At 36.0% G+C, this 12,389-nt stretch overlaps 1 protein-coding gene across 6 annotated transcripts in view; it reads left to right on the top strand.

The window, feature by feature from the left end:
* The window catches only part of PCDH9 (protocadherin 9), a 1,143,194-nt gene that overhangs the window by 235,516 nt on the left and 895,289 nt on the right, over positions 1–12,389 (top strand). The gene's annotated exons all lie outside the window — the stretch shown is intronic.

The raw sequence follows: 12,389 nt of genomic DNA, 5'->3' as shown, positions 1-12,389 counted from the left end.
TATTCTTTTTGAAAAGGAACACTGAAGCATGTTATCAAATCCAATTATATTTTAGTAGTAGGGATGACAAGAATATTAAAAGCATTTACTTACTGAAGCTAAAGTTTCCAGTTGGGTTTTTCAATCCCATGGCTAAATAGAACATCCAAAAATTCAGAGTTTAGTAGCTTTTAAGGTCACTTGAAACATTGTGTTTCTTAGTCACAGCATAGTCTTTTTGATAATTTTCTTTCTGGGCAGTGTCATTGTATCTAAAGCAGAGATGGAGGGTGGAGAAAGAGACAAAGTCTGTGACTGACTGAGAAGGACCAGGTATACTCAGCTAGACACACTGAGATGAAAAGAGATGAGTATTAAAGCATCCTAGACTATGGAGGAGAAAGAAACACTTGGGAGGAAATCATACAATACACTACCTAGTTTTGGCCTGAACCCAGCATTTGTATACAGGGTGATGAGGAATAAAATGGGAAAGGGATATTTGAGTTATATTGTAGAACAAGTCAAACTCAGGTGAGAACATTGTTCATGTCAGGCATCCACTGGACAATGAAGTGACAAGGACATAGAGAAAGAGCTGTTTCCAAATGTTATTTTACCTAGATGCCCGGTGAGCCTTCCCTGTGCCGCCCCCCAACTCACGGAGATCTGAGTAAACTTGGTCCTGTCTCCATAATTCCTTATATCCTGTGAATGTCTCAATCTATCCTCACAATTTGTGAACTCCCTGGGGCTGTATTTCCATCATCTGCTCCATTTCTGCCCTCTATGTGTGTACAGTCTCTACTATAATCACACTATATTTGGCAGGATATCTGATTCAGTGTTGTCAGTTTTTCATTTAAAAAAAATAAAATGAAACAAGGGCTTGATATTTTTAGTAACTTTGCTGAAGATTTGAGAGAGGTCATGACCTTTGAGAGGTCATGTCCCTAAGTTTCTTCTCCATTCCCTCCCTATTATTTCACTGAGAGTAGTTCCTCCTTCTTCTCTGAAGCCCTGATACAAACTGACATCCATGTCCTAAAGGGACTCCTCCACCACCTCCATGAATTTGCTCATTTTCTTGAATTATTAATGTTCAGTAAGATTTAGTCACAGGCTTTGCCTGTCTCTGGAACTGTAGTGTAAAGTCAGCAGCCTTTGGAAGATCCCAGGGTATACTTTAACATCTGCTATTCCACTTACTATACTCTGTTGAAAGAATTAGACTTATTTTAAAAGGGATGGCCTGAAGCAAGCTTAGGGCATAATTCTCTTGGGAACAAAGAAATGAGCAAGTTATTGTACTTTGTACGTGTGTGTGCATAAATTGTGCACAAACACAAGTTTTCATATGTGTAGAAAATACACAGTGAATACTTTCGAGAGACCCTGAGAATTCCTTGTGGAATTGGCATTTGGGATCTCCTTTTGTTAGCCATACAAAATGTGACGGGAATTTTGATCCCTTTCTTCTAGCCACACTGGTAATGGAATATTGTCATAAGATTATATTTCTTATTATTTTCTGAAGTAAAGGATATTTTAAATCTTTCATTTCCAAAGGATCTTGCTTTCTTCCATTTTCTCCCCCTCTTAGCACATCTTCAGTTTAAAGGAGTTTCAGAAATTAGCCCCATTTTTTCTTGAGCTTTGTGGATGTTTTTGGTTGCCTGCCTAGTGTCTGTGACTTCACCCCTCATTTCCAACATCACCCTGATTGTGTCTGGGTTTCTTCCTTTGTCCTGACCTCTGCCCCAGGGCTGGAATTTGTTTCAGTGAACTAGTTTTGTTAATACCAGTCCTCTTGCCTAGATTAGGAGTGGATTAGTCTAAACCAGTTTAATTTGATGAGAGGTTTGCTTTGTCCTGCCTGACATTTCCATTCATTTAAAACTGAGGGTAGAAGGCCAGCACAAGTATCCTATAGGACATGAATAAGGCTACATACACATAATCATGACTATTGTCCTGGGATTCATCCCATGACCATCAGAGATAACAGATTTATGATGAAGCAGTTACAGCATTGGAGAAGGAATTGGCAGTCCACTCCAGTATTCTTGCCTTGAGAATCCCATGGGCGGAGGAGCCTGGTAGGCTACAGTCCACAGGGGTCGCAAAGAGTCAGACACAACTGAGTGACTCACACACAAATTTGCAGCACACATAAGGATAAAGGAACTTATAATCCACAGCATTTTTAAACCAATACATCAACAAATTCTGACACTTGCTCTAACTCCATTTATAACTCCATTCATAGTTATTATAAATTATTGGCTCCATTCCCCATGTTTTGCAATAGATCCCTATCCCTGTAGCTTATTTATTTTGTAAATAGCAGTTTCTACTAATTCCTCACCCCTGTATTGCACCTCCCCACTGGGAATTACTATAAACAGTTAATTGTTCTCTATATCTGTGAGTCTACATCTTTTTAGTTATATTCACTAATTTGTTGTATTTTTCAGAGTCCGTGTATAAGTGATATTGTATTTGCCTTTATCTGATTTATGTCACTTAACATAATGTCCTCTAAGTCCATCTGTATTGTTACAAATGGCAACATTCTTTTTTATGACTAATGTTCCATAATGCCATTTCCTACTCCAGGGGATCTTTCTGACCCAGGGATTGAATCCATATCTCTTGCATCCTCTGCATTTGCAGGTGGATTTTTTATCACTGTACCACCTGGGAAGCCCTGCACACAATATACATATATATACACCACATCTTCTTTATCCATTCATTTGTTGATGGACACTTAGGTTTCTTCCATATCTTGGCAATTATAATAATGCTGTTTATGAATTGGGTGCCTGTATCTTTTCAAATTAGTGTATTTTTTTTTTTTTTTTGCCTTTTTTTTTCAGATATATACTCAGGAATGGAATTGCTGGGTCACTAAGACTTATCAATTTAAACTTCTATGTATCACTTAAGTTCATACAGCACTCCTGTGGCTATTTCAATGAGCTTACTTCAATCCTTAATCATTCTTTATAAGGATTTCTGCAATAGATGCCAAACACTCTGTCAGCCTTCCATCTCTTCTCCCAAAAATCCAATCTCTAAGTTACTTCCAGAAAGAGCTTTCTAAAAAAAATTTGGCATGTCATCTTCCAGCCTAAATTTGTAAGTAATGTCCTATCTTTCGAGCATAAAGTCCCCAAACTTTTGCATGACATTTAAGATGTTTTCTTTTCCTTTTGAATATGGCTTAGTTGATTTTTATATGAATTCTGTGTCCCAGTTATACTGAGTTTCTTAAAATTCTGTATATATGACTTATTTTCTCACAATCTGATGGTTGTTTAAATTCATCTCCTTTCATGTACTTACTATAATTAATATTTGTGTATGGCAAGCTCTTATATCCACAAAGATTTTCAGGGAAAACCTTTAATGTAATTTCTACCCCAACACTCTTTAGGAGCATTGGGTCTTTCTTCACAGGGCTCCTGCAAGGTCACTCCATACCTCCTTCAGAGAAAAACATGACACATTCTAATAGTTTATTTTTCTGTTTGTTTCTCTGCTGAACTCTGAACTCTTGGATCTAAGCACTTTTATCATTGTATTTCTGATACTTCCATTGTGCCTGGCACATAGTAGACAACCAGTGTTTGTTTGGGAATGAATAGTGAGAAAGACAATTGTAATGTAAAGACTGAAGACTCTTCATGACGTCAGCTTTTTAAAAAGCAAAATTTCAGAGAATTAGTTGTTTTTGCTTGCAGTGATTTCTTGTGACAACACATGACTGATTTTGTATTTGCTTTCATCATTTTATTTTGTTTTCCACTGAGACATTTGATACTGCTTTGTAGTTTTCTGTTGTTTTTATGCTCTGGAATGTATGTAATAACAGGAGATAATGTTGATTTGTCTTAAGATTTAGGTCACTACTCAGGAAAACACAATTGAAAACACATTTTTAACTAAGATTATATATTGATTAGGTCTTCCCTGGTGGCTCAGAGGTAAAAAATATGCCTGCTAATAGAGGAGACACGGTTTCAATCCCTAAGTCAGGAAGATCCCCCAGAGAAGGAAATGGCAACCCACTCCAGTATTCTTGCCTGAGAAATTCCAGGGACAGAAGGAGCCTGGAAGGCTACATGGGGTCACAAAGAGTTGGAACACAGCTTAGTGACTAAACAAAAGCATTAACAGTACATTAATTACATGATGTTAAATGAGTGTGTAGTCTATTTGTCTTAAAGGGAGATTATAGAGATAGGGTAAACTCAGGAGACTATCTTTTATAGTTTTTTCTGGCAAAAAAAAGAAAAAAGAAAAAAATACCAAAGATATTGCAATTATCAGGAAAGATTAGGTCATACTGTAGTAAAACAAAATAGCTCCACCTGTCCCCAAATTTCAAGATCTCAGACACTCTACATCATGAAACTTCACTTCTTTTTAGTGCTACAAACCCATGCATAACAGAACCTCTTCACTCCATACAGTTACTCAGAGATCCAGGCTAACAACATGATCCCATCCTGGAGATGCACCTCAGGAAACATGAAGTTTTGCTAAAGCAACAACATAGAAAGGGAATGCAGAATTGTGCTTTTTTTTTTTTTTTTTTCCCCTTCTATGATACACTTCATTTTGATCACAGTTCAGTGGACAGAACTAGTCACATCATCTTACCTAATGCCAGGGGGCGCTGAATACATAATGGTGCAGATACAACTGTTGGTGAGTGGTTATTTCTGCCACACTCCTGTGGTACTTGTTCATAGATTCTTATAATAATCCAGTCTTAGAAAAGGTAGTAAAATTTATGAGAAGAGAGAGAGAGAAAACAAAGACCTTTTATTTCTGTCTTTCCAATAAGCAAACTGCCCTTCATTTGAGATTCAAATTCTAAGTCCCCTGTTTCTCAATCACTCTGTCTGTCTGTCTATCTATCTATCTATGGAGGATAACAAGCAAAGCAGGACATTTTGTCTAGAAATTTCATATTTATTGAATTGCATATAGAATGTGAAAAGAAATATAATAATTAAATGAAATAAAAATTTAAATTTGTCAACAAGAATTTTCTCACTCTGTGGTGCAGTATCTAACATTGCTTTTTAAACACAAGAGAGAGCATATTGGCTGATAGTATTGAAAAGTTCAGGCATTGGCTGAATTGACCTGCGGCTCAGCTGTGCCCTGTTGCTCTAATAATGATGTCAGTACCTGGGTTCTCTTTTTAATTTCCCACTTCTAAATCAACTCTGCTCTATTGGGGCTTTCTTTCTAGGAAAACCCTTGTCACAAAGGTTCCTTGGTCATCTCTACTCCCTATCTGCGGATTAAAAGTGAGGTTACAAGGAGGAATACATTAGCAGCTAAAGGCAGTATCTAGAATAAGCTAGGGCATTTAGTTAAACATTTCCTAAGTTTTGGTTATTCTACCTTTGCTGTTCCAGCAAGAGTCTGGAAGGAGAATTTCATTACTGTAGCTTGAATCAGATGTTCAAATCTTAACTAGTCAGTGTGATTAGTAGATCAATGTGAATGGCCAGGCCTACATCATTTGTCCACACTTGCAGGGAGGGGGAGCCTGGTGGGCTGCCGTGTATGGGTCTCACAGAGTCGGACGCAACTGAAGCGACTTAGCAGCAGCAGCAGCAGCAGAAAGAAGGGATGTGTTTGTGGTCAGCTCTATCTGACATCCTTGGACTGATTGTTGGGGAGGGGGTCTCCTTGAAGAGGAAAGGGACCCTGGGAAGACAAAATAAACAAATTGCTTATCCTGCTTGGTATACTCCAAACATTAGCACATTTATGTGGCGTTCTGTATTTGCATATATAAGGTATACTGATAAAATTTCATTTCACTTAAGATATAATTTCTGTCAATGTTTCATACATTATTCAAAATTAACAATTATAATGGAGAAAAATACTCAGAGTGAATATAGACTACTTAAATTTTTAAGTCTTAGAGGAGTAGAATTTTCCTTCTGAAATAAAAGTAAGTATTTTTATGTCTTTGATAGTTAATTATTTAATCAAACTATAACTTTTTTATTTGCATAGATGAAACTTTTTTGTTTCCCCCAAATGCCAACTTTTTAGCAGTAAAATGTATTAAGTACATTAAGTACTGTCAATGCTTTTGCCCTGCCCTTGCTGTGTTTAACTTAGGTTAAAAATTGCATAAGCCATTGATTATTGAAAAACATATATTTCCAGGTGTACAGTATGATCTCAACGTTTATTTTTATAAACAAGTCATATTAATGTGATTATTACCTTTTAAGTGTTTTACTACATGGAAAAGAATAGGTTAATTGACTTGGTGTTCTTAAGTATTAGATTGGTAAATTCATCAGGAAATTGAATAGTTTAGTTCAAATCTAATTAATTTTTATTTGGGACATCTGTATATTTGTTACAGCAATCTGCTATGTTATTACCTTATGATCAGTTATATTAAAAAATAATACTATAAACATCATACCAGATTGCATTTTTCAAAAATCCTAAACATATACACCACGTGCATTTAAATTACTATACTTATCTCCAGTAATTATGTTTCTAATCATTTTATTAAAGATTTTCTCAGATCTATAATGATCTCAAAATATCTCTGGAAAATGTCTGAAATATGTTACTTTTCATAAAGCAAGCACTGTTACAGTATTTTCTCTCCAAAAAAAATCATCTTGAATTAAAATTTGATTCATTTTACAATTTAAACCACCAAACATTTTCCTATACCGGCAGCCAATATCAGAGGAAATTTCCTTGGATTCTAAGTGAGTTCTTGATTTCAAGTAGAATTTGTACGTATTTTAAAGCATTTATGATTACTGGTTTGACAGCTGTTTTAATCATTTCCATATAAACTGTTATTTATGTCTTTTAATGTTAAGCTTCTAGTTATCCTTCTTTTTTTTACTATACTATCTCACATCCATATTCTAATATTTATATAACAGTCTTTCCCCAGCCTCCTCACCACCACCACCTTTTCATTTCCATTACAATAATCTTTTTACTATTTTTATTACCAAAAAATTGCTCTATATGCCAATATTCTGATATTATTATTGCTCAGAAAGACATTTATCCATTGGCCAAGACTTAAGGTTTGTGGAGGTAAATAAATTCTGCTCCCACATTCACAAACTGGTCTTTTTTACCAGAAGATGTTTCAATTAATTTTATCTTTCTACCATATTGAAGAATAGCTGTAATAAATTTTCATTTATGAATTGGAACAGTCCTGATCCATGACCCATCTGAGAGTTTCCATCTCTCATTTCTATTTTCTGTGACAGTATGCTTGGTGCCAGAGGAGAACTTTCAAAATAATTCTGTCATGTGAAAGCTGCAGTGTGGTTCTCACAGAAAGAACTCTCCTAGCATCAGATTTATGCAACAAAACACACAACAGAAACCTGGTCATTTCTGTAAGATGGTACATGCGGATTTGGAATCAAGCCTTCAGATTTTGTGTTTATACTTGAGGTCATAAAATTTCATAAAAATGACCGTAGTTATCAAGAACAACAACAACAACGAATCTTTAAATAACATTTTAGAATCCAATATGTATAGTGGATTTTTGTATCTGTCCATGGAATACCTACAGTAAACCTGTATAAAGAATAAATATTCTCAGGCTCAAGGTTAAGGATATATATATATATAAACACACAAATCAAGAAGCCAAACCCCAAAACTATTTTGTGCAACCTATTTTATTATTTAACATTGATAAAGTGAGCATTTCCCCCCCCATTTTCAACACTATTTAACCTGGAGTTGAAAGGAGTTAAACAGAAATCTAAAATCTCTCCTTAGTGATTTAGACTTTTCCCCCTTAGGCAACCAGAGAATAGTGTAGGATTTTGTGGAAAGTTGAAGGGGATGTATCAGGGAGTCAGGGGTACTCTACAACTGCTGTTAACCAAGTCTGTGGAGGTAATCTGAAAACTAGATCCTCCAGACTAGTGTCGGGTATATGTTAAACCTCAGTTTTAATTTACAGCCGGTAATTTAGTTTCCTTGGCAGTAATTCATAAATCCCCATTTCGTTCCACCACCACTGCATGATAATGGTGCTTTATCCAGAGCAGCTTCTATCATCACTAAAGCCCGCTTCTCAAGCCAGGACGGCTTCCGCTTAGAGAATCCCACCCAATGCCAGTTTTAACAAATGCACAGCCTTATTGAAAATGTGCCGGTGTGTCTCACATTGTTATGCAGGTCCACAGTCATTAAAATTTTATCACGTAAACCCTGCTGTCTGCACAGAAGAGGAATTGAAAATATTGGCAAGGGATGATCACACATTTTATCGGAATCTCCTAAAAGAGAAAACCAACATGTTTAGAGCAAGAAGGAACAAAAATAACATTGCCTTTAATTTAAATGTAACAAAATGTCAGAAACCTCTGAAATTGACATTTATCTCTACTGTTCATTTTCACATTTCCCTTGAATGTCTCAGTTTCCCAAAGTTGCATGACAGTTTGATGCAGTTGCAACAATATGATTTCCATAGCTTTCTCTTAGAAAGCTGGTGTTAATCAAAGGAGACCCCTGAGACCTAAAGGCAGCACACTGTTGATTACAGTGTTGACTTATCAAAAGATTGAGAGATTACTGGGTTTAGCGCTTTATGTAGGAGTAGAGATTTGAATTGGAGAAGGAAATGGCAACCCACTCCAGTGTTCTTGCCTGGAGAATCCCAGGGACGGGGGAGCCTGGTGGGCTGCTATCTATGAGGTCGCACAGAGTCGGACACGACTGAAGCAACTTAGCAGCAGCAGCAGAGATTTGAATGGCTGGACACTTGATTTGGAGAATTGGAATTTAGGTTAGATATCTGAATATGATCAGTGAATATGATAAAATATGAAAAAGGAAGGCAGATAAAATATGAAACAGTGGGGCAAAACCAATCTCGCAATACCTACAACATTTTTGTGAAAGTCACATGCATTCCCCTCCAAAATAGTCTTCCTTACTGTTGTGTCTGAATACATTTTGTTTATTGTGAGGTGTGGCATTTATGCTTTTCCTTTTCCTATTTAGAATAGATAGTGACTTTCCTAATTGTGCTTTTCCAATTTCCATGAATAACATGAGTAATCACTTTGAAAATCTATCAGAGCTTTGAAAATATATGAGTTCTTCTAAATTATCATATTTGAACATTTTATTGTTTGAAACAGTTTAATGATTTAATAGGTTTTCAAAGTTAAAATCAGAATGTGGTCAGATAAATTCTAAGCGGATGAGAAAATCAACCAAGAATAAATGTTTGATTGTGTGCTAAATTCCTAAATATTTCTATTACTTTGTACATATATAGGGCTTCCCAAGTGGCTCATTGGGTAAAGAATCTGCTTGCAATGCAGGAGATGCAGGAGATGTGGGTTTGATTCCTGAGTTGGGAAGATCTCCTGGAGGAGGGCATGGCAACCCACTCCAGTATTCTTGCCTGGAGAATCCCATGGACAGAGGAACCACTGGGGTAGGGGCTTGAGTCCTTAGGGTCGCAGAGTCAGACACGACTGAAGCAAATGAGCACGCATGCATGCATATATAAGACAACAGCTCTCAACCATGGTAACCTGACTCTGAGTAGTGTTGTAGTAGTAGGTACAAATTTGCTCTGATATATCTTTTCCTCTTCAGTCTTTTGAGATTGTAGAGACAAATTTGGTAGGAAGATTTCTTGACTTCAAGCAACGTTAATTAATACATGCTCAAATTTACCTTAGGCACCTTCTCATAATTACTATTTTTTTCTTAACAAACCAAAAATTAATATATGATTTAATTTTCATAATATAATTTTAACATCTAGTTTAAGTTATAGGACTATATCTTACATATTTATTTGAAGCAGTTTTTCTTTATTTTGAAGTTCAATTTCTAAGTTTCTTTTTAAAAGATTCAAAAATTAAGAGAGGCATGAGGTTTTAATGAACAGTTCCAAGTGTTCACTTAAGAAATTGGAAACTGTATATTAATTCTATGAATATAATTCAGCCATCATGTGAATTCTGAATAAATACAATGGAAAATTGAGGTGGAGATTATATCTATTAATTATATACATATAAATGTATCTTAGCACATTCATATAAGAATAAACCTTGATAGGACATTTTGGAAATAGACACTGTACATGACATGAACACTTTGGGCTGTACATACCTGCCTGCCACTGTATTCCATGGCCCACCTCTGGGGTGAAATCTATTTGTGAAACAACTGAGCAAATTTTTCAGCTTGGAGCTTCAGAAATGTCATGAAGAAATGAACAAATTATTTGATAATCATTGAACCTGCACTTTTTCTCTTTAAACATTGTAAGATATGCATGTACAGATAAATAAATATGCATATGTGTATATGTGCCTGTCAGTCACTCAATCATGTCCAACTCTTTGTGACCCTATGGATTATGGCCCACAAGACTCCTCTGTCCATGGAATTCTCCAAGCAAGAATACTGTAGTGGGTTGCCATTCCCTTTGCTAGGGGATCTTCCTGATCAAAGGATTGAACGAGGGTGTCCTGCACTGCAGGCAGACTCTTTACCGCCTGAGTCACCAAGAGGGGAATATACACATATGCAAATGTATTTTATATATAACCAACAGATTGCAATATTTTAAGGCCACTATATTCATTATGTAGTCATATAATTCTTTTCCGTAGGAATGAAATATTATTCTAAGATTGACTAAGACAGTAAAACAAATTATCTAAACTTTCAGCAATGAAATATCCCTGAAATTACATGCATTAAATTGTAGTTCGAATAGTTTAAACTGTTTTGAACAGAAAAAAATTTTAGGAAGTGGAAGAATATTCTGGTATGAAAAATTTAGACCTAAACAATGTCACAGTATATTTTTCAGGAGAAAAAGTTTACTATATTTATTTCCTCAGAGTTGGTTCTACCATATATCTATGGGTAACACAAGGTAGCCCAGGTAGAACACGGGTATGTATTTTACAGTGTGCATTGGTTTGTGCTTTTATTTCTCTCTCTTTAACTGAGCAAGCTAGAAATCATTAGTAAAATCTCATTTCACCAATAATGAAGATTTTGGTATGACTATCATGTTATTGCTGCTGTTGTTCAGTTGCTAAGTCATGTCTGACTCCTTGTGACCCCGTGGATGGCAGCATGCCAGGTTTCCCTGTCCTTCACTATCTCCCAGAGTTTGCTCCAATTCACGTCCATTGAATTGGTGACACTATCTAACCATCTCATCCTCTGCTGCCTTCTTCTCCTTTTGCCTTCAGTCTTTCCCAGCATCAAGGTCTTTTCCAATGAGTCAGCTCTTCGCATCAGGTGCCCGAAATATTGGTGCTTCAGCTTCAACATCAATCTTTCCAATGAATATTCAGGGTTGATTTCTTTTAGAATTGACTGGTTGGATCTTCTTGCAGTCCAAGGGACTCTCAAGAGTCTTCTCCAACACCACAGTTCAAAAACATCAATTCTTCAGCACTCAGCCTTCTTTATGGTCCAACTCTGATATCCATAAATGACTACTGGAAAAACCATAGCTTTGACTATATAGGAAAAAAAAAAGTAAAGTGATATCTTTGCTTTTTAGTACACTGCTAGGCTTGTCATAGCTTTCCAAGGAGCAAGTACCTTTAAATTTCATGGCTGCAGTTACCACCTGAAGTGATTTTTAAGTCCAGGAAAATAAAATCTGTCACCGCTTCAACTTTTTCCCCATCTATTTGCCATGAAGTGATGGGACCGGATACCATGATTGTGATTTTTTGAATGTTACGTTTTAAGTCATCTTTTCCTCTCTCCTCTTTCACTTTCATCAAGAGGCTTTTTAGTTCCTCTTTGATTTCTGCCTTTAGAGTGGTATCATCTGCATATCTGAGGCTGTTGATATTTCTCCCGGCAATCTTGACTCCAGCTTGTGATTCATCTAGCCGGGCATTTCTCATGATGTGCTCTGCATGTAAGTTAAATAAGCAAGATGACAATATACAACCTGGTTGTACCCCTTTCCCAAATTTGAACTAATCAGTGTTCCATGTAAGGTTCCAGCTGTCATAGGCAAGATCAGTATACTGAAAATGTAATGAATTGACCTTAGGTTATTAGATATGTATGTTATTGTTTACAGTTCAAATAATATGTAACATGTATTTAAGTGTATATCACAGCCCATTTTATCTATGAAAATTAAAATAAGACAGCACCCTTTTCAAATTTGTAAGTTGTAATAGTGGTTTCTTATAAAAACAAATTGAGTCTAAATTTCTTTCTAATCCTTGCTGTCTTCAGTGAATAGATGTCTCATTTATTGTTTTGTTTATCAGTGAATTGAAATGCACATTAAGTGTTCTAAAGATATTGAATGTCTTGTTTCACAGACTGTCTGG

The sequence above is a fragment of the Bos taurus genome, chromosome 12 (assembly GCF_002263795.3).
Source record: "Bos taurus isolate L1 Dominette 01449 registration number 42190680 breed Hereford chromosome 12, ARS-UCD2.0, whole genome shotgun sequence".
Classification (NCBI taxonomy): domain Eukaryota; kingdom Metazoa; phylum Chordata; class Mammalia; order Artiodactyla; family Bovidae; genus Bos; species Bos taurus.
Note: the sequence above shows the minus strand (reverse complement) of the source record. Positions and strands in the feature narration are given on the sequence as shown.